This window comes from Bombus terrestris, chromosome 9 (genome assembly GCF_910591885.1).
Source record: "Bombus terrestris chromosome 9, iyBomTerr1.2, whole genome shotgun sequence".
Lineage (NCBI taxonomy): Eukaryota > Metazoa > Arthropoda > Insecta > Hymenoptera > Apidae > Bombus > Bombus terrestris.
Window position 1 is genome coordinate 17,463,781 of NC_063277.1, and position 25,317 is coordinate 17,489,097.

General features: G+C 37.9%; 1 long non-coding RNA gene across 1 annotated transcript in view; it reads right to left on the reverse strand.

Annotated features, from left to right (window-relative positions):
- Positions 1 to 21,926, reverse strand: part of LOC125385624 — a 75,816-nt gene extending 53,890 nt beyond the window's left edge. Inside the window, exons 1-3 of the long non-coding RNA XR_007225097.1 lie at positions 21,487 to 21,926; positions 21,152 to 21,395; positions 19,416 to 19,515 (exon numbers count right to left, since the gene is read on the reverse strand). This is a non-coding gene — a long non-coding RNA (uncharacterized LOC125385624). The remainder of the gene's footprint in view (positions 1 to 19,415; positions 19,516 to 21,151; positions 21,396 to 21,486) is intronic.
- Positions 21,927 to 25,317: the final 3,391 nt, after the last annotated feature.

Genomic DNA, 25,317 nt, shown 5'->3' on the forward strand with positions numbered 1-25,317 from the left:
TACACTGAGTCGTTTAGATTCGTGCAGTTCTGTTTTAGATATTTGCGTTTTAGAAAATTCCTCCAAAATTCTTAAATACCCTTTCGAGTTTCTAGAATATCATCCAGTCGTTTCTCTATGCTACACGTTGCCTTAATTTTTTGAAGCAAAGCGACATTTAAAAAGAATATGGAAAAAATGAAAAATTACTTAAAGTTACTGATGAGAAACAACCCAATATACGGATGGAGAGTTAACTTCGAAAGATGGAGAATATCGAAGTACATTTTTAATTTTAATTATTTGTTCGATCTTTTATTAAATTTTGAAAACACAGAAAGAATGTTTCTCATATTCGTTCGTCGATGACTAAATTATAGCGACTTGATAAATTTCACCTGAATTTCCATTTTATCTTTAAGAATACAGAATATCGCTAGATAAGACGTACCACGTTTGATTTTAATGGATATTATATCTCTATTTAGACAGATATTTTGCTACAATTTACCGAAATTGTGGTTCGTGCGATTATATTCATAGCATATATCTAAAGCCTTCAATATTATGATCTAAACATGGTAGTACAAGGATTATGGACGTGGCCTTCTACATGGTATAACGCCACAATGGTACAATGCCATAACGCCATAATGCTACAATACTGTTACAATCTAATGGCACAATACTACAATGCTATAGTATCGCAACACTGTGATACCAGTATCCATCGTGGCAATATACCGAAACTATTACTCTGAGTTTCTTTGTCTTATGTTTATTACAAATCGTCGCTTTGAAATTATTTCCGGAATGGACACTTCCACAAATCGACGCTTCAGCTTTAATAGATTCGACATCTCAACCGAAAAGTGATAAATTTGTCTTATTTGTCACGTTTATACGTATATGTACAATATATCTGTAAAAAAATACAATAAAAGAGAAAGTTACCATTTTCCAACTTTGATAAATTCATGCCCAAAGAATTTATAAACATTAATAAATCATTACGTTAAATAATCCTTTGATCTTTCCATCAACTACAAAAATCTAGAGGATCTACTACACAGTGTTACGGCTCTGGACACGTGTTATACACGTGTGTACGGGTCCTTAACAAAGTCGATCGCGCGCTGTTTTCCCGATGATTGCAGGATCGAAGAAATCGAGCCAAGGCCGGAAATACGGCGTTCGAGAAACTGTCGAATCTTCCGGCACCAACGACTCGAGTAATCCCCCGAACGAGATTCAGCAGGGGGAGAAGCTATTAGGAGAGCTCCAGGACCGATGACGAGACCGCTTGAAGCAATCTTCGTCGGGCATCGCGAGTATAATGGAGCGCGATGGTCGCTTAAGAACGATGCGGATGCGATTTGGATGTTGGATTCTGAGCCGCGCGTCAAGTGTATGGGTAAAAAGCTATGGATTTCGGAATCGAGCTTGATTTCTATGTGAACAGGTGGTGGGAGAGGGTGAAGGGAAATTTTCAGAAAAATCTGAGATTAAAAATTTGTGAAGCAGAGATATAGACGAGTGTAGTTTTCTCTTTGACACAAGGAGAAGATTGGTAATCCAGAACTCGAGAATTTTTATCGGTCTTTTCGGTAAAGTCGCGTTTGAGTAAATTTGAGATCGGAAGGATTATGAAGTTAAAGAATTCGTTGAATACATAGGGTGAGCCGAACAACTGGGCTCGGCTGTAGCTTCGATTTCGTTAAAGATAGAGAAAAATCGTGGAAAGAAAATTCCACTCCTTTTTTAAGTGTAACTTTATCATTTTTTATTAACCACGCACTAACAATGCATTTTTCTCTTTCTACAAAATTCTCTGCAAAAAAGTATTAAGGTACTTGGTCGAGAAATGCTTGGTTTGAAAGATATTTCAATTTTCTCTGATTTTTCCTTATCTTCGACGAAATCTGAACTATTGTAAACTATTGTGGAGTGATTCGTGACGTAAAAACGTGAGTATAAAATTATTTCCTTATCAGAATGAATTCCTGAACATTTGTCATTTCAAAGAGTGTCTGAAATAAAATTTATTGTAGTAAATTTAAACATTTCGCAAATGAATATATTACAGGCTGATCATTGCCATGTTTCGATAACATTACTTCATTGTCACAGTTAGATCCTAACTAGTTGTTATTTAGAAATATGTTGTTTCACGCTTCGAGAAATACGTCTTATAACGAACATTATTCGAAGATGGAAATTCTTTTTACGATTCCAAGATAGTCATCGTTCTATCGAATAGACCATAGGAAAATTTACGTATATATAGTTCCATTGAACGATACAAAGGTTGCTTTAAAATGTTAAAGACATTTGCATTTTCAAAAGACACTAGTCCATTGTAAAATGTCTCTTTGAAAACATTTTATTTTTACTTCAAACGTATTTTGAATAACGAATAATTCGAATAGAAAGAATATAATGGATTACCGTCTGATATTAGACTTGCGTAAAACACTAAATTTCCACATAGATTATACTAATTGTAAGATTCGATCTCTTAAGGAAATTTTAATTTTAATCGCTTTAAACATTTTAATAACTCACTCTTGACAGAAACGTCGTTACAAATTTTCAGAAAAGTTTAGACAAGCTGCGAGGCATAGGCAGTTTCTGAATTTTCTGCATATCCTATACGCAAATCTTGTTGCTTTTAACTTGTTATCTATGAACACGTTGCTCGTAGAACTTGTTGAACTTCTCAACTTTCAACAATCTACCCTCCGTAAGCCAGTTTCGTGTTTTCATGATTTTGTATAATAAAGAATTTAAGAATATATTTTTTGCGTTCCCTTTATATTCGCTTTCGATTATTTATTTCGCACGATAATTGCTAAATAAGTTCAGTTGTCTTTTCCCTATTTATATGCTCACCATTTTATATTAATTCTATAATTACATACAGACAACGATAAGGTTATCATTGAAATCAAGAATTTTTGTTAATATCGACGATCACGGTAGATTCGTATCAGGTTCAGCAGTTCTCTACCTTTCGATGGTAAGTACGTTCCGAGGAATATCGCTTTATTAAAATATTGGTTATTCTAGCTGCAGTGGACAAATATACCGAACGAAATATTGCTACAGTCTCAAAGGGATCGCGGAGAATTCAGGTTCCTTGGATTTAGGTAAATAGAATCGTAAATGTAAATAGTATATAATATCCAAGTTTCGCATAAATTGATCGAAGAGAATTTTCACGTATATGTAGTTCCACAAAATCATTCGATTTCAACTACGGACGCATATATTACGTTCGATACCAAAAATATTCAAATTTATTCAGCGTGCGCTTTCTCTTCGGCTTAAAAAAATCTGTAGTCCATAGCGTACGAGTATTCAACGTCGTACGAGCTACAGGCAAAGTCTGACTAAAGAAAACCGAGTCAAGCTTGTCGTTAATGAGCTGGATGTAGGTAGGACGATACAACCGAATAGAATAAAAAGGAAGCGAAAAGTAAAGAAACTCGTTCGTTCGAAGAATAATAAAAGATAGAAACTGCGAGGAAATTGTTTTACAACGGCGTAAAACAAGTGGACAGGGCAGGCCGCTTGGAGTGGGTCAGACTGGCCATGACGAAATGGTGACAAGCGACGTCGTTAATGGAATTCCGTAGTTTCACGTGGAACGGTCGCGATGAGTGAATCAAAGCGGCCACGGGGCTGCTCGTTGACATGACAATTGCGCCAATCATCAATGCATGAATCACGGACAATCCACTTTGCCGTCGTCGTCCCGTCGTCGTTGGTCGTCGTAGTCGTGTTACGTCGGGCCTCGTTACGCGTTGCCGTCACGTTGCGGAAAGTTCGATATCGATCCCGTTAACCCCACCCCCGCCCCTTTCGTGCGTGTGTCGGCCTTGCACGCGTGACTTTCGCTGGATACGGGCCAATAATGTGACATGACTTGTCGATCGATGAATTGCCGATTTCCTATCAGTTTGACTTATTATTCGATTAATTTGGAACGATTGGAAGCTCGTTTTGAAGAAATTTGAGGGGACGATATTATTATTAGAACGTGATTATTATTAGAATATTATATCGCGGATACATTTACGCATATTCGCGTTGTTACGAAATAGAATTAAAATTAAAAATGAACAGATAGAGGGAAATTTATTTTACTTACTATGTAAATATCGTAACAAACATGAAAGCATCCCTTTCATCCGAGTTATCCGCTGCACGACGAAGCTTACCAAAATTATTATACATTGTCGCGACTTGGTGCTACGGAATATTCATCTTGCTGCCCTCAGAATGTTTTCGTGGGTCCGATGAAACATTTTGAACCACACAATTTGCCGATTGTTTCCTGCATGGCGGCACTGTCACTTCGTTATGACGCGGCCTTTGTTAATTTAACACGCGTCCGCGGCCTCTGTAATTCCCTGACCGCGCTAAAATTGTAGACAGAGCCAGGAAATTCGACGGTTATGCCGCATTGAATGGCGTCTCTCTAATCAAAAGGATCGCCCTGGCGATTTTATCGAAATGCCCGTTAAAACGATCATTCGACGCGAATGCGAATAACAGGGACTAATTGTCGAACTCTACATCTGTGATAGGCCAAAACTGACTACGCAATGAAACCTGTGCCTTTCTTTGGTTTCGGCTGTTGTTTGATAGTATATCGCATAGATTTGTCCCCAAAATTGTAACAATTTCTCCTAACTGAATGTTTGCAGTATTCTCGCAACTTAGTTATCAATTTATAAAAAAGAAACAAATGTAATACTCGGTTATATATCATATGTAAATGTGAAATATTGAATTTAATATCCTTTTGCATTGCCTATAACAATTTCGAACGATCTACTGTTTCCTATTAAATATATAAAAGAAAATTCAAGTTTTATAAATTACAGAATATTAAATGAAAAATAGAAATAACAACTAAAAGTTAATAATATCAATCATTTCTATTATTGTAAGTCGAATTATGGCAAAACTATCATAGGGCGAGGAAATATTTAAATTAAAAGCAACCACTTTTACTACACCAAAAGCAACTTGTGTGAAAAATTATGTAAAATTAGTCTGCAAGCACCAAATTAATTTACATATCTAACAGATAGCAAATAGAACGTTCTCCTGTTCACGATTGAATTGCAAATAGTTGAAAAGCTACTAAAAATTAATTAAAAACGGCGCAGGTACTATTCGCATCGAAAAGTGTTATGTTTGAAGGATACAGAGGAAGACTAAAGAGAGAATCAAAATAATTTGATTTCTGCGAAATTTTCATCATTTCCTCTACCTTTCAGGATATTCCTGAATCGATAGTTACGGAACACCCGTTACGCGGTTAATGGTGGTCGCGTGTTATCGCGTTGGAGATGAACGACAAAACTGATTCCGCGAGATGCATATGCTTAACATCGTCCGAAATATGCGATATCATTCGTGCATACAGCATCTAAGTGGAATATGCAAAACGCAAATTATGCAAAATATGCAACCTACGAAATACGTTATGCAATATATTTCGCAGAGACAAGGTTCCAGGGCTACTTTGGTGCACCGATTAAATGTCACAGACTAGAAACGCCACTTTTTAATAATCATCCAGCTTGTACACCACGAGTAATTTGAAAATAATTATGTTTTTATAACGTATACATTAATATTACAGCGTACGGCACAAATAGGGCAAAGACGAAAAGAGTATTTTCTTATATAAAACTTTATGACGCGAGAGAGATCATTCGAAAAGCTGTTTAATAGTAAAAATTAATTACATCTTATAGATAACGACAGATATCGTGCAAAATCGCAGTTGATGGAAATAAAAGAGAAAATTCACGCGATAGAACAAAATACAGATAAAATCGTGAGAGCGCAAGCTTTTAAAAAAAAATCTCGTTTCCTGATCAAACAACTGTGCATAAACGTATCCTTCTGGATCAGTGTCCGTCATTTACCGAAACGGCATTGAACGATTTGATAGCAGATAAGCGATAAGTTGGCAAACAGGTTTTCAAATCTACTGGTGCGTCCAACAAGGTTGTAATATTCACTGGCGATTAATTTAATTTAATTACACAGCCGCGTAACCTGGTAATTCTGCTAATTAGTCCGAGTGAAGACGGATAAATTATAGGTATTTCCAAAAATCAAGATGCCGTATAACGTAAAATAAAGTAAAATTTTAGCAAATAAAATTTGTCTCGTCGAGAAATATTCGATGACTCGAACGATCTATTTCAACAAAATTTATAACGTGTAATAATATTAAAATATTGACATCGTGAAAATTACTGATCGATATGCTAACGTGGATTAATTTCATGTTAAAAGATCGAGGCTTGTTGCGGCAAGGCCAAGATGAAAGGCAAACATTTCACGGATAAGCCGTATATTGAAAGCACTCGCGACGATGTCATGAGAAAATACTGTTATATCGGATAAAGACATTAAATAATATGGAAACAACAAATTCATGTTCATATCTACTCACTGAAGCAGACTCTTCAAATTACAGTGAATCTATCTAATTGCCAAATAATTCTTTTATATCGCGCGAAATATATTTATTAATTGATAGTCTTGCTTGAAATGTTTAATTTTAAAGGATATTTCAATGAAAATATCAGCGATCATGAACTAACATTAATAACAATATTATTATTATTATTATTATTATTATTATTATTATTAATTAATCATATTTATGGAAACAGAAGATCTACCGATATGTCATATTATGGAGTTAACTCCGTGTTTAATGAATTTAAAGCAGATTCGAATTAGTGAAACGTGAAAATTGGATTAAATTCCCAGGCACGCTCAGACTTGGTCTAAACTCAACTTCGCAAAGTTACGATCAAGATTTCGATCGAAGTATTAAACACGAATTAGACCTGGGTTGGATCTCTGTTTAGATTAGAATTTGGTTACGTTTGAGTTGGATCGTAATTATGTTGATTCAGGAGTCGCAGAATTTCGATTATGACGATTCGGCTATTCTACTATCATCGGAATTGGACCTTGCTTAAATCTACACAAGAATCAAGTTAATTCCAAATTAGATCCTAGCTGAATCTTGATCGGTGGTAAATTGAACCTCGTTGCTTCTTCGTCCTATCTCAAGATCGCTCTACACTCTACATCGCAATCAGATTAACTAGAATTCTAAAAATGTACGAAATAATTTTATTTCTTAATTTCATATTTATTATAAACACTCAAAATATTTATCAGATCAGGTCAAGTTTGACTTTAAATAAAATTTAAATAAAAGGTAGATTTATTTTTATGTTTAAGAGTATTGAACATCTTTTTATACATAATTTAAAATATAATACGTATATTAACTTCGATAAAAAGTCAGTCTACGCCGTAGTTGGTGTGAAAAATACTTTAATCGCTTATTTATTTACTTACATGCTCATACCTGTCATCAATAACGGTCTATCCGAAAGAACTGTTTCTAAATGCATCTTGTTACCAAATAAATGGAAGCTTTTAACCAATGATACTTTAGATATTTCTATTATCATAAATTACCAAAATTTTTCATTACATCCACGTCGTTCCTAAAGTAATATCGTCACAAAGACGTATACGCACCCGTAAGAAAAGTACCTGAAGAACGACACACGAAACAAGCGCTATGTTTCCTTCGTGTTCCACGTCGTACGATTATCATACAGGCGAAACCAGCCTGGACACGAGAACACTCGACTCGCGTGCTGGCAAAGGCGGCCTGTTATTGAGAAATGTTTCGCATAGTTTGAAATATTTTCATGTCGGTGTGCCACTCCGCGTTCCGTTGTGAATTTCATGACGTGCATCGAACTAAGAACCACGGTCTTCCGTTTCCGGGACGAAACGAAAGGATACAGTTAAATGAAATTTTGATCGATGACACGTTGGTATGAAGAGTTACGAAAATTGAAATATTATTTAACAAAATATTAGTCAAAGTCGCGATCGTTTACGATTATTTATGAAATATATTTATTTATTCATTAAAAAATTATTAATTAATATAATTGCGAATATTTATAGTTTGTATAATTATTGGAAGAAACTAATCGTGATAAGTAACAATTAAAAGCAAGATCCTCGAGTGTTTCGTTTTCCGTTCGATAATAATTCAGACGATTTATTGGCTGAATAATTATTGAAGTATATTTACAGTTTAAAATATATTTAAGTATTTCTCCTCCGTGAGATATCGAAGAAAAATCGTGAAATAAACTTTAATGCAATTACTTCTACAGCAGAAATACTTCATACTTAAGAACTCGTGGATCTGTTCGTGGATCTGCACATTTAATAACTGCAAATCTTCTAATTAATCAAGAAAAGCTGCGTTTTATCACCTGGCATCGTAATAAGCCTCAGAAGTAGATGACAAAGTGCAAATTTAACTCACTATATTATTCAGTCTTAAAGACTACATACATTTAAGACTCTTAGCTCAGCTCTTTTAAGACGGTGCGCGATAAAAATTTCTATCAACTTCCTCGCAAGAAAATCATCGTTACTTATACGCTATTTAACCGCGCAGAAACTGTACGTGCACTGTGTATTTGTAAAAAATTAGAAAAAGGAGAGAATAATAAAAAAAATACTCGTTCGCTGAGTTTACACGATACAACGTTCGTTAATACTTAATACAATAACTAAACGAAGAAAGATGATATACGAATAAAAAAGCTGGCAAAAATCTAAAAAGATAAAGTAGCCTATTCCAACAATCGTTTATCCTAATTTCTTAAACGTCTTTTCTATCATCGACTGATATTTTTTAATCGTCGATAAGCTACGTCGCTTTCGGTTAAGCTACGCTTTTTGAAAATTTCCGCGCCAGCAAATCTCCTTACTTTTTAGTAACACTGATAATAAAACTCTATTTCTTATACAGTTCGATCGAGCCCCGTTGGCCCGCTCCAATTCTAATCTCCTTCTTTCCGTCAACTTTCGCCCCTCTAACCACCCCCTCTGTGCGTCGATCCGCGGAAAAGAGCTCGTCGTATTCCCCCGGCCGATTCTCAGATCCAACCGCGTCGCTGGAACGAGATGCAAATTCGAGATTGCGGAGCGCCGACCGAATTTCGAACGGAAAAACCGTTCGCCTACGTACTCCGAAGAACGAGAATTCGAACGAAAGGGTGGCTACGGAATGGATAAGGGCGGCGAGGCGATGGAATTCCGAGCGAAGATAAAACCTGACCTTCCTGTTCCCCCCTAGGAAAGCCACTTCACCGCGTCAACTCGACGACCTTCTCCAGGACGTTGCATCGGAAGAGTGCAATTCCGTTCCGATCTTCTTAATCGAGCTTGGTTTATTCCTCGTGAACGAGGCAACGCTCCGTCTCCTCTCTTTCTCTCTCGTATCGAGGAAATAATCTCGACCAGACAGCCGCGTAATCTGACCTGACAAAGCGAGCCAACCCCGCGGCTGTGATTTTTCAATTTAATTCCTTCCGCCCGACGGCGCCTAGAGATAGTCACAGAGAGTGTCACGAACTCTTTTGGTTTTCCTGTTACTTCTATTTTTCTTGTTACCGTTGCCGATAAAACGATCTTCTTTGTCGAAATCTTAATGAGAATGACGCATTCAATGAATCGTTACACGTTACGAGAACACCGACGGAAGAATACCCTTGACACTATTTAAAAAATACAGAACGATACCACCTCATGTACCATAGTTATCAAACCTTCGATTATACTAATTGCTTCCCTGTTCAAAACTAACGAACTTTTGTCCAACGCATGTTTTCCGCACGTTTTTCTTTCTTTTTTTCATTTGCTAACCGATACCTATCAATCACCCAGTATACCCATAAAATTCCAACTTCCATCGATCAGCTACTTGAACATGGTGCGCGCCAGCCCACAACCCCTCAAAAGATATTCCATTCGAAGGGCAGAACAGCAAAGTTTCCGCTCCGCGCGATCCACCTTTGCCTCTTCGCCATCTCCATGCAAACTTCTCTCTTTCGGCTGCGAAACAGGTATACGCCGGTTGGGAGAGAAGGGCGGAATCGATATAGAAATCGTTGGCAGGCTGAACCGCGACTCCTCATATCCTGTATTCCCGGGGGACACGGTCTCGAGTAAACACAGCGTAACCATCCGTAAGCGTATGCAGACGCTGGCGAGACGAGCTTCTTTCCTCGAGGACGTCGCGTCGTTCTCAATTTTCTTACCTCCGGATCCCGGCCGTGTGTTTGTCTTCTGCCACGCCGTATCAACGCGTAGAAAACGCAGCGATTGCATTCGTTACAGGTGCAAAAGGTGGTGGAAAAGGTTGATGCAGCATCTCGATAACTATGATAACAGTTTCTCTTTACGAGGTCATTTTCTCCTTTTAACTCGCTGTTTCTTTCTCCCTTCGAACGTTAGTTCGCTCGAAACCAGAAGCTTGCGGAAGTCCTCTGTGATTATATGGTGCAACGTTTCCTCGACCGTAAATGAGGCGTGGAAAGGAATTTTTGCTTTGGACTTTATTGTTTCGTTGTTATTTTCTGGATTAAACGAGTGGTTGAATCTTCAAGGGTCATCCCTTAACCAGAAATTAAAAATTGGCAAACGTATGATAAAAATACACGTCGATTAGGCGGAAGCTCTGGATTGGAATCGTTAGATTAGATCGTAAAAATGGAGGTTCGATGTAACCACAACCAATCTCGATTGTAACTATAGCCGACATCGAGCTATAATTCTTTAGGTGAAAGGTCAATTATGTGTCAGGATGATGAACGACTTCTTACACAACGTCGAGAAGTTTCCACTCGAACAAGAGAACGTTATGGGCGAAACTAGAATCTTTAGAATGGATGGATGCAGTACGGAATTAATCAATTAAGTCGGTCGCTCTTCTGGCTGAATCTAATCCTTGTTCGGGTGATTGTTATTTAATTGTAATTTTCGTGCAGTGTTTCAGGATAAAGAAATATAAATAGAATATTTTCAGGTCAATTTCGGTGAATCAAGTTAATTTTGTTTTCGATTTACAGATAGGTATATTAGACTTTTTTTTAATTAAAAATTTCTCATTATACTTAGATGATATTTAATAATATTAAAACGAAGCAAGAAGAATTTTCAGGATAACAGAGGGAGTGAACTATGGTAAAGATCGTTCAATTTCTTCCTCTTTTGTTAGAGCACAGTCACGTTGTTATTCGATGATGTAGAAAAGATTTTTTTATTAAGATTTCGCTTTATTCGCGATATTTCTTGGCAGCGGTGTTTCAAAGTTCGCATTGTAAATTTCATTGAAATTTTCTGAAATGCTTTATCGTCACAGGAGCTACCTTTTCACTTTGAAGCCAAACCAATGAATGAACGAGAAAAACAGGAAACGTGCCCTTTGAATTCCCAACGAATTGTGTAACCGTTTCGTTCAAATAAAGCTCTTTTCGCTTCTGATTATTTATTTCTATCAAATTTAATTGTAAATCATGCGACGAACAGTGTCTCGCCGAAACAAGTTTGAATTTATCCAACATTAAAAAAAAGTATTACCATCGTTCTCATAAGTCTGAAATAGGTAGTTTCGTACAGCAGCGGATTAAATCCTTGATTCTCCCTTTACAAAATTCTGTTTAGCAAAATTTTGTCATACGATGCTTCACTGACGCGTATCGCTAATCGTTTGCAACTGCGCAAACCAGCCACGTAATTGAAAATTCGATGAGTCTAGTTGGCTGGCAGGGCAACTGCTTCGTTTTCCTCGAGGATTTCTCAAAACAAGTCGCTTGACCAGCTCGAATTTCGCCCGTAACGAGACGAAACCGATGGTCAAAGGACGAACTTCGTAGTTACTGCCTATTGATACGGTGAAATCACGGCAAAGAGAGGCTTCCGTTCACCCTCAAAAGGGAGAGACGATCGTCTCGAGTCTCGCCAGACGAACGGAGCCATTCGATCGTGCACTTAGCGGAGATTTACAAATTAACTGTTCGTCTCTCGGGAGGAACAGCTTGAATCGAGGAAAGGAATGGAATAAGGGTAGCTTTCGTGAACTGGTTTCACCGGGAGAAGAGAGCTTTTAAATAAGGCAAGTGGCACGAAGCAACGCCACAGGGATTGGAATGGCGACGGATTCAACGATTCTTTGACGTTTCCCGATCTTATTTAGATATTCAGAATTTGAAAGTTGTTCTCGTGTTAAAAGCGCAAACGTGACTTTTCCGCTGTGGTCTTCCTTTAAGATCTTTCTTCTTTCAATTTCAATTTTCGATGTATCTTGAGCCTTCCATTGTGAGAAAAACGATAATTACGTTAATATTAAATCCAAGCTCGATTTATTTATCGGTAAATCAAACTGATAAAGGAAACAAAATAAAGGAAAAAATTGAAAGGAGAAGAAAATTGGAAAATCTTTCAGTCACGCGTCCCACCGAATCGTTTTATCGATTGTAAAATCGCAACTTAATTTTCCATCCACGTTCCGTGCCTTTTGGAGAGCACTCGATGAAAAACAAGGGGAAAATTGAAGAATCGTGAGGAAACATCGCTTAACGTGCTTCACTTCCGGCGGCTTGAGTGGCTTTTACAGAAATTTCTGCCGAACCCCGGCTTCTTTCCTCGTCCTCGCGAGATTCTAAGGAACGCGCTTAAAACAAACGCTATTGTTATCTCGCTCGTGCTACCCGTGGACCACGTCTCTAAGCAATATCCGATAAAACCACCACCTATCTGCTTCCGAGAATCTAAAACCTAGCATTTTTCTACAAATTTAACGTCGCGTTACGAAAATTCAACCTATACGATCAAATTTTAATTCCATTTAAATTCACATTCGTAATATATCTCAACTGTACCAATGGCTATTAAAATTATCCGCGATATCGAGGTATTTCTTCGTTAAAAAAAAAACAGTTTTAAAATACGAGCTTCAAAATATTCTGTGTGTTCTCGACGAAAGAGCAGCCAGTTAGGTCAAACCGATCGGTCAATATCGTGTACCTCGAATGAATTAACGTTCAAGGTGGAGAATCGTTTAATAGATCGAATGTTAGAGTAATCTAGCACTGTATTTGCACTTGTTGTATAAAAGTAAAATATGATGAGAGTGAAGTATTTTACCCGCACGGTACGATGTCTGTCGATGAACTGTCCTCCTACGTTGCTTATTCTCCCTACCAGCCGTTGGGTTTTGTCTGTCCATCGTGTCTTTCCGGCTGGGCTGTTCCCGGGGTTTTTTATCTGACCTCGGAGTATTTAGGTTTACAGCTCGAGGAGGACATGTAATTTGAAATTTCCTAAAGAAGGGATAGAACCCGTTCGAGCCATAAACGAACGGCCACTCAAAATTCCGAACACTATGAAGGGCACAAAAACGCTTAAAGACCATAGAGTCGACGATATTAAAGAAATCAATCACTCATATACCGAAATAAGAAGAAAAAAGATATCCAACTGTCTAAACAACTCTATCAACCGATCTAAAAATGGAGTCGAACAAACGAGGGGCGAACCTTCGAATCTTGGTCCGATAAACCTCAAGATCTATTCTTCTCTCGGCCTAGTCGTCAGAAATGGGATTTGCTTCGTTTATGGTCTCTCCACCTCGTGTTTTGTGATATAGACGAGAGCTTGGATATCAGGCCGAAGGAAAAAGGTGGAATCAAACTCCGATAAACCTTATTGGCGATCCCTTCCTATCCGTTGTAACATCTAACACGCGATAGAAGACAAAATGGATAGAAGACACCTTGTATAGTCGACGTAATCTTGCACGAACGCTTCAACATAGTTAGTCGAACACAAATTGCATAATTCGAGCTGTTAAAACGGAATTAGATTCTTATTGTTGTAGATCTTTATTGTTCCTATCTTCGGGCGTAATTTAGCAATTTAAGTAATTCGAGCTACTACTCGCGTCGACACCTGCACGACCTTAAATTTTATTGCCTGACGTCATCAAGCATGTTTTGCTTGTTAGTAGAAGCTCTCCGTAAATTAAAGCTTCAACCGCGTTAGAGAAGATTTAATAAAACACTACAACCTGGAAGGTCGTAAAAATTTAATAAAAAATAGTTTCTTTTATCCCATTAAGAAACAATATTGCGTGAAGACTGCATCTTATTTGACATCTTCTTTCAGTCGGTTAACACAGTTGAGATTTCTTAAATCTACAAATTTTTCAAAAATAAATCGACATCTAATTTTTGCTGATAATCACACTGCCGATACTTATTCATTTATGGCGAAGATACAAAAATTTGTAAGACACGCGCGATATTCATCGAAGGTATACGAAATACCTATCGTAAATCACGTGTTACGATATCTAGTAGGTGAAACGAACAAATCTCTATTTCAGTTTAATTCTTTCAATTACGTTTATAGAAATAGGAATTTGCACGAATATCCTAACAACCACTCTGCCACTGGCCACAGAAATCCTGCGCACAGGTAGCACCAACGTTAAAGTATCCGCAATACTAACTGCGATATTCAAGCAATGCCGAGTACTATCTGTCGTATTTAAGAAAAGTATCCCATACTGCTCGTCCACGGATCTTCGAAACACGTCGCAATCGCGGGCTATGTTCGACGAAATAGTTTGAACGAAGTATCTCGCAAACATGTCAGCAGGCGCCAGTGAACCGGTCGGAGTATTTAGTTTGCCAACTCGGTCGAACGGCGCGCAAGAAAACGAAAAACCGAAGAGAAATCCTGGAGGAGGCAAGGTGGTGGTACAGGCGTAATAAGATAGCCGAGGAGATGAAGTGTGAACGCACACGAACGAAAGAAAGGTGAACGTGGGCCGAAGTAGGCGAAAGAAAGAACGAACGAACGAACGAACGAACAAACGTGAGAGAGAAAGGGAAACTCGAGGAGAATCCAGAGTGAAGAGTGAAACAGAGAACGAGCCACGGGGAGATGGAGAGCTCTCAGCAAATTGGAGAGACCCGGCCTTTTCTATCGCGTGCCCGTTTCCATTCGTACGGAAACATCGGCGCGCCTCTTTTTCCCTTCCTCTTTTCAACTTCCCCTTTTTCTTCCCACGCTTTTTCCACCGACACCCTCTCTCTCGCCAGGTTGCAAGCCCCTCTGGCCGCGGCCTCGTTCGTTTCGTCGTAGCCGTAGTCGTTGTAATGTCATCCCCTCCGGGGAAAATAAGTAGCCCAGGTCCCGCGACACTAGGGTCACTTATCATGCCGGGCCATCTGCAGGCATCGCGACCACTCCGAGCTTGCTCAGGGATGATACACGTGTCCCGCTGCACCGATAAGACGACGATATTCATCTCTGTCGCGGCTGCAAACGCGACTACATCGAAGCTGCGCCATCGTGTTTTACGCTTCAAGAAGAAAGTTCCATGTTTCCATGTTTAAGGTAAAGGGTTAGGTTCTTGTTGCTCTTGCCACTGTACAGTTTTGCTTCGTATTCCGAATTAATTGTTTTGGGGTATCGTTATGCGTAGAGATATCCGTACTTTGATAAATTTTGTCGCGGTAAAATTGTTTCTTCGTTGGTTGATTAGATTTACGAGACAGTGGCGATTAATGGAATCAAGGTACGCGAGATAAATAAAAGAAAATAACTCGATCGAGATGTCTATCTTCGCATTAGAAATATTTTCTCGGTTATTCGCCGCTATCTGTCTCGATTTTTTAACAACGAACGATTCGATGTATAGCATGGGAAAAAAGTGTTGGCAACACTTCTGTGAAAAGTCCTACTATCGAGAAACAAAGCGTCTGAAAATCTTCTACCCTCGAAAAACGCTTCATTTTTGTTTCGACCTACCTCTCGTCAAACGAGTTTCCAACGAGCGTAACGTCGAAGATACGACGACGATGGCTTTTCGAGCTGTCCAGGGTGCACGTTCCGCGTGAGAAAGGTTGAAAAGGGAAACAAAATAAGCGCGCGCGTTGCAAGACAGGTCAACAATTTTCAATTTCAAGCACACTTTCACCTCGTGGGTAAAATTTCAACTACGTTTCGTCAATTTATTTTTTTCCTTTACCATGGACTATCCTTTCCTGTAGCTGTAGATCTTCGTCACATTTGATAGATTATATTAGCCATTTTCAAGCTGCCATATCAAGCTATGAAAGTTTACCTTAACAGCTTATTTTATCCTGTCGTCTTTATGGATCCAAGATCGCGGATAAAAAGCTTATAGGTAAAATGTACATCTTGCGAAAGACACGTCGCAGATATTTCCATTGCTAGTCCTTCTTTATCGCAACTTTTCGTAAACAAACTGAATCACCCGTTCCAAGGGCGAATTTTTTATCGTCTAAGCTTTCGAAAAATTCTTTTTTTTTATTTCCAGTCTATCAAAGTTGTTTCGATAAAAATTAAATACTCCGTTCGAAGATACTCCATTTGGAAAACTTTCTCTCGAAGGAATAAACAATCTCAATTATTTCCGCTGCTAGACCAAAGAAATATTTACAAATTAACGTTTTTTACAATTTACGAGTTTTTATTCAAATTGTTTAAGGAACTCGTGCCACTCTTCGCTCTTGACCGAGTGTTACGAATGACAAGGGTGTTCGAACTTTGTTGCGTCGAAAATACAATAGTCGATTTACAAAACGAAATAAAATTTTTCAATTAATAACTATGTTTGCCTTGCTGTATGTTTGTTGCACACGATATTAAATTTCGCCTTTATTACCAAGAGAGACAACGAATAATTCTTTCTCGATTTGCTCTTCCTGCCATTTTTTATTAAACCAATTTTTTTTTATTGTACTGGTTATTCGGTTCAGGAAATATTGCTCACTACTAGAGAACAAGGGAAAAAATGCTGTTCAATTAATAACCTACGTCGCTTCTTCGTTAAATTTTATTTCTATTCCGTTCAGAACTCGTAAAAACTCTGTATCGCGCCAGAGGACGGTTCCTCTATTCAAGAAGATACAGATCTTTTTTCTTCGCGCGTACAATAAAACGGAGACGTCGAGATGCGCGGATGAAAAATACGAAACTGAAACAATTTACCAAATAAATGCAACAGGATGTTCCATTATTTGAAATAACAAAGACTACCGGAATTTCTTATTCCTTTGTTTTCTACAATGTACTTCGAACATGTTATCTTGTCGGTATATTTAATTTTCTCTATTAGCTGTACTTTACTGCGCTATAATTTAACAACAAAATAACAGTAGCAAAGCGATCAGTTGCAAGTTGTAAGTTGGAAAATTTTAATTGCGTTAACAGTCTTTAGAATTTTTCGAGTTACAAATTCAGTCATTAATATTGTTAGTGTATTTTATGCGTTAGTGTATTTTAGTGTATTTTATGATTATTTACATCGGGTTACAGCTCGCCGATTTTCATGACCTTCAAATATATTAGGTTGTCCGAAAAGTTTCTTTCGTTTTATAAGGAAATGGTAGACGCACAATGTTTTTTGTTTTATATTACTTTATCGAATTATGCACGAACATAATAATAGAAATATAACGGAATGGATCATACGTAATTCAATAAAATAGTATAAAACAGAAATTGTTGTTTATCTATTATCACCTCATGAAACGAAAGAAATTTTTCGGGCAACCTAATATTACCAGTCAAAGATAGAATATACAAATCCAGAAGCAGATACAACGCAAGAGTCAACAACCACCACAACCCATTAGTCACCCAACTACTTGACACAACGGACCAGATACGCAGACTAAAAAGAAAATACCCTTTAGATTAAATCCTTAGATCCTACTAGAACCAACAATATAAACTATTATAGACCATGTCGTTGTATCACGCCAAATGAAGTTATTGAAAATTCTCAACGAGAATTGATTGTAAATATTCTAATAAATAAAAAAAAAACCTAATATTATGAAATATATTATCATTCCGCGTAATTTTTCTTTGTACACGTTACCGCCACCCGGCCTTGGTGTCCGAAATATTCACAAAAACAGAAATTAGTATTTACACGTTGCACGATATCCCATTAATCGCAATTTCGCATTCGAGCGATCTGTGAGGCGTAATTTCAAGAAACTTGTAAATCAGTAGGGACATTATAGTCGTTGTCCCCGAACGATTTCCACCATCGATTGGTGACAAAGAAAGAGTATTAAAAAACCAGAATGAGGAAGAAGACGAGAAACAAACGCAACCGACAGGAAGCTGCAATAAATCTAGTTTCGTGGTGACGATGTCTGTGCCGCTCGACAAATCGATTCGCAGGCGGCAAAGGGGGAAAAAAAGTTTCGCTGCCCGTAACGAATAAAGCTCTCCATTCATCACGTTCGTCTTGTTAATCCACATCGTGATCGGTTAGGAATGAGCGACCGTTCTCGAGAAAGTCGATAGCCGATGGAAAACGCGAAAAATCAAGGACGAAACTGAAGCTGGACAATTAGTTTCATTGAATCCTAATTGATGCCCCTTCGTTCCTACGGATTTCGTACAATTTTGCGACTCTGTGCGTTTATTTATTAATGCAGATTCTTCGTTACGTCGATAACGAGCTATCGAATTATTTCGTAACCGGAGAATTTTAAAAAATCGTTAGCAGAATAGAGAGACACACTAATATTTTAACGATGCAGCATTTTTCATTAACGGTTTTCAATTATTTTTTTTATATTTTTTTATATATATAAATAATTGTAATTAGACAACTTTTAGGTCTGTTGAGGTTGACTGATAGAGGAACGAGTGGATGAATTTGTAATAGAAAAATATATTAAAATAAGAATAGGTATAAGTACAGGTATTATAAATAAGTATAGGAATAAGTGTATGCTGATCCAGATCCTCACTCTTATAGTGTTACAATACAATAGGAAGGATGATAGGAAGCACGTTCGTCTATTTATAGCAAAGGACATTACCAAAAAAATAACCTTGGCGTGTAGCTCCAGCTGAGGGCTACAAGAAACAGCAATAGAAATCTACTTATAGCTCTTTTGTTTCTAAACCTTGTAACCCAAAATAAAATCTATATTCAAGGGCACAATAATATGGACCTCCCCTTATTTTGAAATTTTTCACTAAATTCTATTCTCTTTGTAATAGAGGTCTCCAGGTCACGGATATACAAAAATAAAGATTCTTTTTATTATTTCATTTGTACTTTACAATTTGTCCAGCTGGACGTTCGGTAAATTTTTCTAGCTAAAAATAAAAATGTAGAGTTTTTCTTGAAGTAATTACTTCAACAAGATCTATTTGAGAAACGAGTTTTTGAGAACAAGCAACCACGAATTTAGCCAATTTCAGGGAATTGCTATTAATATCTGCTTTAATTTCGAATTAACGAGTGATAACGTTAATATCATTTTCGAAGAGAAATTAGTATTTCCATATCTGTAGTATCAACTTTGAATGATTAATTAATATCGTTAATACCAGTAATTTCGGTTAATAGCATTTGGATAGAGAAGGTGATTCCAAATTCTTTGTTAGTAGAGTAGATATATAAGGAAAAAGGAGGATCATTTTATTATTGCTCTTACCAGTTGCAGTAAAGAAGATAACACCGTTCCAGATAAGTTCTTGAGGTAATCGTGGTATTAAATCTTCTTGTAACGAGCTTCTACGTAAAATTCAGGCAAACTGGAACAGAAATAACAGAAAAATTGTTCAATGCCAAATTTTTTCTCCGCGCGATTAAAAATAAATTTTAAAACATTAAATGTTAACATAAATGTTAAACGTTAAATTTTAATATCTTTAAATCGTGAAACATCCTAAATCAATAAGCCCTGAAAACATCGATCAATTAAAAATGCAAAGAAAACTTCGAATAATTATTGCAATATAATATTGTACAGAATATTGCCAAAATAATTTCATGTCGAATTACAATATTCCTCGATCAAACCGAAATCAGTTGCATTGCTTATCAACACATTGAAAATCAAAGAACACTTCAAATAATATTGGAATATAATATTATATCGCAGAATATTCTGTAAACAATTATAGATGAAATTATAATATTTGTCAATCAAAATGAATCCACAGTCACGAAACATTGCAAACTTGTAAATTCGCGAAAAGTCAATAAATTAGAAATCAAAAAATCCTCTTTTACTATTACTATTACTATTACTATTGATCTGTCTGATTTATTTACTGATATTGATCTAGCATTATCGATACAATATAATACCGCGCTACAAAATATTCCCCAACTAAATTTACTTCAAATTGTAATATTCGTCGATCGAAGTAAATGTACTCGAACATTACTATTAAGTCGTCCGAGAAGTTTCTTTCGTTTTATAAGGAAATAATGGATACACAACATTTTCCGTTTTGTATTATTTTACCGAATTACGTATGATCCATTTTGTTCTATCAAAATAAAGATCACAACGTTCGATAGATCAGGTTCCATGTTTGTATAAAAATGCAACGTTGTAAAAGACGTGTCTGTAAAAGAAAGACACTTTTCGGACAACCTAATATAAAATATAACGTGCCATGTGTATAAAAATGGCATGTCACGACTGTCACAGGCTGATTCTACGTCTTTGAATCGATGAACGTCCATCAAATGGAGAATTTTAGTCGTGTAAATGAATAAATATTTCTTCTTATACATATAGTTAAGTTGAGACAGTAAGAGTCTCGAGGAAGCGACGGATAGCCTACTGGTTGCCTATGCTAAAAATGCTCGCGTGAACGCGTTGAGAGAAATGTCACGCGGCGGAGAGCTGGAAAATATCGTTACAAATGGACACGCGGTAACATATTGTCCCCCCGAACAACAATCATGACCGTCACTCGACGCGATGCAACGATAACTCAACGGGAAAAATGGTTTAGCATGCTTGGTCGAGGCGCGTCACACTTCAACCTGTTTCCTTTACCCTCCAGTGATTTTTGTTCACCGCGATCTGGATTGTTTGTTTGACGGCTCGAAGCTTCAAATACCATTTCACACGATTACTTTGAGTTATCGTGAAAATTCAAGGATTTAATATTTCTTAATTTAAAGTAGAAAAAGATCTTGTAGCGGAACTTTCGCATTAAAAGAGAAACATAGTGAAATAAACAGTATGACAAAGTCGATGAAAATTTAATGGCTTAATTTTTTAAATTCGAAGAAGAGACGATTTTCGTATGGTAACCTTTTGATAAAAGAAAAATTTATGACGATAAGAATCGAGCAGAAGCTTGGTCTTTGATCGATATAAAACGTTATTTTGTAGATGATACGACGGTGATGACAGAACGAACTTACACGTTAAAAATCAATGAAACGTTGTCTCCATACAAGATCAAACAAAATCCCACGAAAAGAATCTGGACGAATTCCTCGGAAAAGACCAATTTCATCCTCTAAAGCTACAATACAAGCGATTCTGGTATCTGGTCCTCACAAGCATTCTCTCTGGTCACGCTCAAGCTAACAAGACTCATAAATTGTACAAAAGCTTAAAAGCTTGACCTTTTGGGATAGAGCTTTCTGAAACTACGAGTTATGTCTGGAAAGGAAAAAGATCGTAAATATCTATGAATTTATTTAGTCTTCTTGCTTCCTTCTTTCCAAAAATTAAAAAAAGAAAACTTGAAAACCTTCAACGGCCATCAAAGATACACCGTCGCTGAACAGGTGTTAGATTATGTCAATTGATAAAGCGTAACAATTCGGCACGTTGAATACAGAGAAAAATATTTGTAAGCCAAGGGACTAACAATAGTAATTTCGAAGGAAAATGGAATGCACACGAGCAACCGGTTCGTTCTTCTTCGAAACTACTTGCCACCATAACCAGCCGTTCTCCATTGTTGGTGTAACGCGGCAACACATCTGCAAATTACACGAACAACGTCACGACGACATCGTTCCACTCCAGGAGACACATTGTCAGACGTAATTCGGGCCGAGTCGTAAAACGCGAGCGAGTTGCATATGCAAAATAGCCAGCCGTCGTCGCCACGAACAACGATGATCACAGGACAGAATTTTATCAATGTTACCGGTCTCTGAACCGAGTTTCCCCACGTCGAAAAGATACCTCGACGCGTTTCACACGCCGTCGAAACAATGTGCATCGAGCATACCCGTTTCTTCGTCCGTTATGGCATTTTCGTTGAGAGTTTGGACGCAGAACCGGTACGCTCGTTCCTCAGATTTCGCCACGCGACAACCTGTTCGCGTTACTAGCGAGGAAGTTGCTTTTATGCTTGTAACTAGCGTTGACGCGATCCCCGACTACTGTCGCAGCTCGTAAGTTACGATCTCGGAAACTTGAGGTTGAAATGCTGGATTTGGCAAGAGGACAGTTTGAAGTTGCAGGAATATAGATGAGATCAAGGTGTTTTAGAAAAAGGCCAGACACCCAACAAAAGATTTCAAGAAACAAAAGAAAGGTAGAATGCCCAAACAAACAAAACAATTCTTTTCTTTCGTACTTCGTTTTACGTCTATCGTTTTCCGAGGAGACGAAGAATTTTAAAAGGAATTCTTTGTAGGTTTTACAGATTTTTGAGAATCCAAGTTCCGAAGATAAAGGAACGGAGGGAGAAGAATTTCTCAAGGCGTCGTCGATTTTTCTCGATACACGCGATCTCAGTATCGTAACTAATTGCAACATCGTCCGGAAACCGAATAAACTAGATAGTTTGCAGGAAATCATCGATCTTTCGAAAGTATGACGTACAGCGCGCTGTAACCCTTCGAAGGATTTCAAAGATTTTTCGGGCGGTGTCGTGCAACATCGCGTGGCCATGAAAGCTGCACGAACATCCGGTGGTTCGAATCGCCACAAAGCAGCGCGGCAGCCATAAAATCCGCTCGGTAATTGAAGAAATCGTGATGTATGATATTCGCTTTATAAATAGAACGGACGAGCAATGCTACGCGCGTAAAGTGTCACGGTAGAACCGTCGTAAATTACCAGCCATTTTTTTTTATTCCATGGCCAACCTCTGCTATGCTTTCGAATTAAAAAAAAAAAAAAAGAAAAAAGACGAGGACAAACGATAGAACCGTAAGAAGAAAAAAGAAGAAAAGGATTTACGGAGAAACGAACACACTGTCTAGCAACGAGGATATGGACGAATTGAGAGAACGAGCATAGAGAAAAAAAATAAAAAAACGAGTTCAAAGGTAAGTGTAACTGTTAAAAAGAAAAACATTTGATTTATCAGAAGAAAAGAACGAACAGGAGAAATTAATGAATCGTCGATCGACGTTCAAAGTTCAGAGTTCGATAGTACCGCGCGAAAGTTCTCATCAAAGGTCCACGAAAGTCCAAATTCTTTTCGTTTAATCCTTCGAATATGTCGAATGTCTTCGTTCGTCTCATAATCTTTGGAATATCCTATTTTAAACGAGCCCGTTTCAATTGCTGCTGTTACTGCGCTAATTACGTCAGAACGTAGAGGTTCGCTATTACGTAAGGTAGCAACGGAAGGCGCAAGTTGCCGTCGATGTCCTCGAGGTAGCGTGTTCTGATCTTATTATGGCTACCACGCCAAATATTATGCCTGCAACGACAATATGTTCCATTTCCCGCGGCGGAAACGGAGGATCGTGTTATTTGAACGGCTCTTTGAGCTTCCAGGAAGCGAACCAGTACTTGGACGACGACTTGGACAACGCTGTCTGATCGATTGAAATCACTATGAAGCGTGTAAAGAGTGGGAGTTAAAACGCAGCGAACTAGCAAACTACTTACATTTCAATCGTTTGAAGAATAGAAAAGAAATAAAGGAGACCTTGACGCAGTTCGAGCATTAAAAAGTTAAGTCGATGAAATTGAAACGACCGTGAATGAGATCGTGAAATGCTTGTATCGTGCTATTTTCTATTCTTTCGAGCAAATTGAGAGAGGATAATCTTAAGAGGTGTACTATACTCGAACAATAAGAAGCAAAAAAGGTCGTCCTTTCGTTTAATAAAGCATACGAGTCGACTGGAAACATATCTACCTATTTCAGCGACGTTTTATCGTTCCTTTATAATGTCATGCCTGGAGCAACCAACGAGTCTATCCTCCTCTTAACTCGATCCAAGCCAGACACTTGCTTTTGCCCCGCGATGTCTCCGTTTGCCAAGAACTACTTCCCTTCTCTTAAAAAGAAACATTACCCTACAACAATATGCTTTAACCTCGCGTTGCGGAGGTCGTAGTTCCAAAAAGTTCGTCATAGATCACGGTATATCCAGGGAATACAGTAACTTTTATCTATGGTCGCAGTATCAATTTTCACAGAACGTCCATAGAAATGCACGAAAGAATAATAAATAAACAGGATTTAAGATAAGTATTATTATTTATTATTTGTCGCTTAGAAAATATTATTTCGTTCGTAGATGCGAATCTCTCGACCGATACTCACGCTGTATAAAAATTCTTCGATCGAATCTCTTTCAACGAAACTCCCCTAACGAACAACGACAAATTGCAACAGGATAAGCCTACACACGCGATATCCTCAAAATCCTGAAAAATCAGAAGATCGGCTGTATAACGCGATTACAGATGCTCGCAGACATTATTCTCATCGGTGGAACTCTAGAATTGATCGCATGCTCGCCCCTTTATTTTTAACAACGGTCCGCTATTAATTTCGACGTTCAACCGTGAGAGCTGGTTGTTGGAAACTCGTACTTATTCGCCAATGGACTGACTGCGAATGAATGGCAGGGAACACAGGGCGAAAGGGTGCGCCGAAATTCCTATAATTCCTAGCCGAATAAGCAAGCTACAGCTGTAGCCTGCACCTAGTGTGGTAAGAACGTTAAACGGTTGCACGAGACCGGAATACGTGGCACTAGGTTCATCCGTTTCCTCGTACCACTGTACAACGCTTCTTACAACCGGAGCAGTTGAACGGCGATATAATCGCATTTGAAGCCACGTGTCGATAAATCAACCTGTAACGATTACGGTGAGCAAAATGGCACTGCAAAGCGATATAGATACACGGTATATACCGGGAAGAAGTTTCGGTTTATGGGGGTGAAATGTTGCTTCGCGTGTTGTTTTGTTGGGGTTGAACGAGTAAGTGGGGGTATTCATGAATTGTTGTTCAGACGGTGGAAACGTTTGGCGAAGTTTCCTTCGTTCTTTCGTGTTTGCAGCGTAGTAAGGTGAATTTTTACCCTTCGTTGGATTATATACAAGTAGAATTACCGAACTTTCGTATCAACTTATAGAAAAAAGGAACCGTTTAAACGCTACGTAAGATGAAGAAACACCTGACCAATCTCCCAAGACTACCGTCGTAATTTCCAAATTCTTTGAAGAGCACGCGAGTACCGTTCGAACGTACAAATTAAATCATCGTCTCGCGCCTATCTGGGTCATGAAACGAATCAAACGGAAGTTACTAGCGCGAACGAGACTTCTGTTCAAACTTTCGATCGCTACAAACGCGCACACATGTGCGAACGTA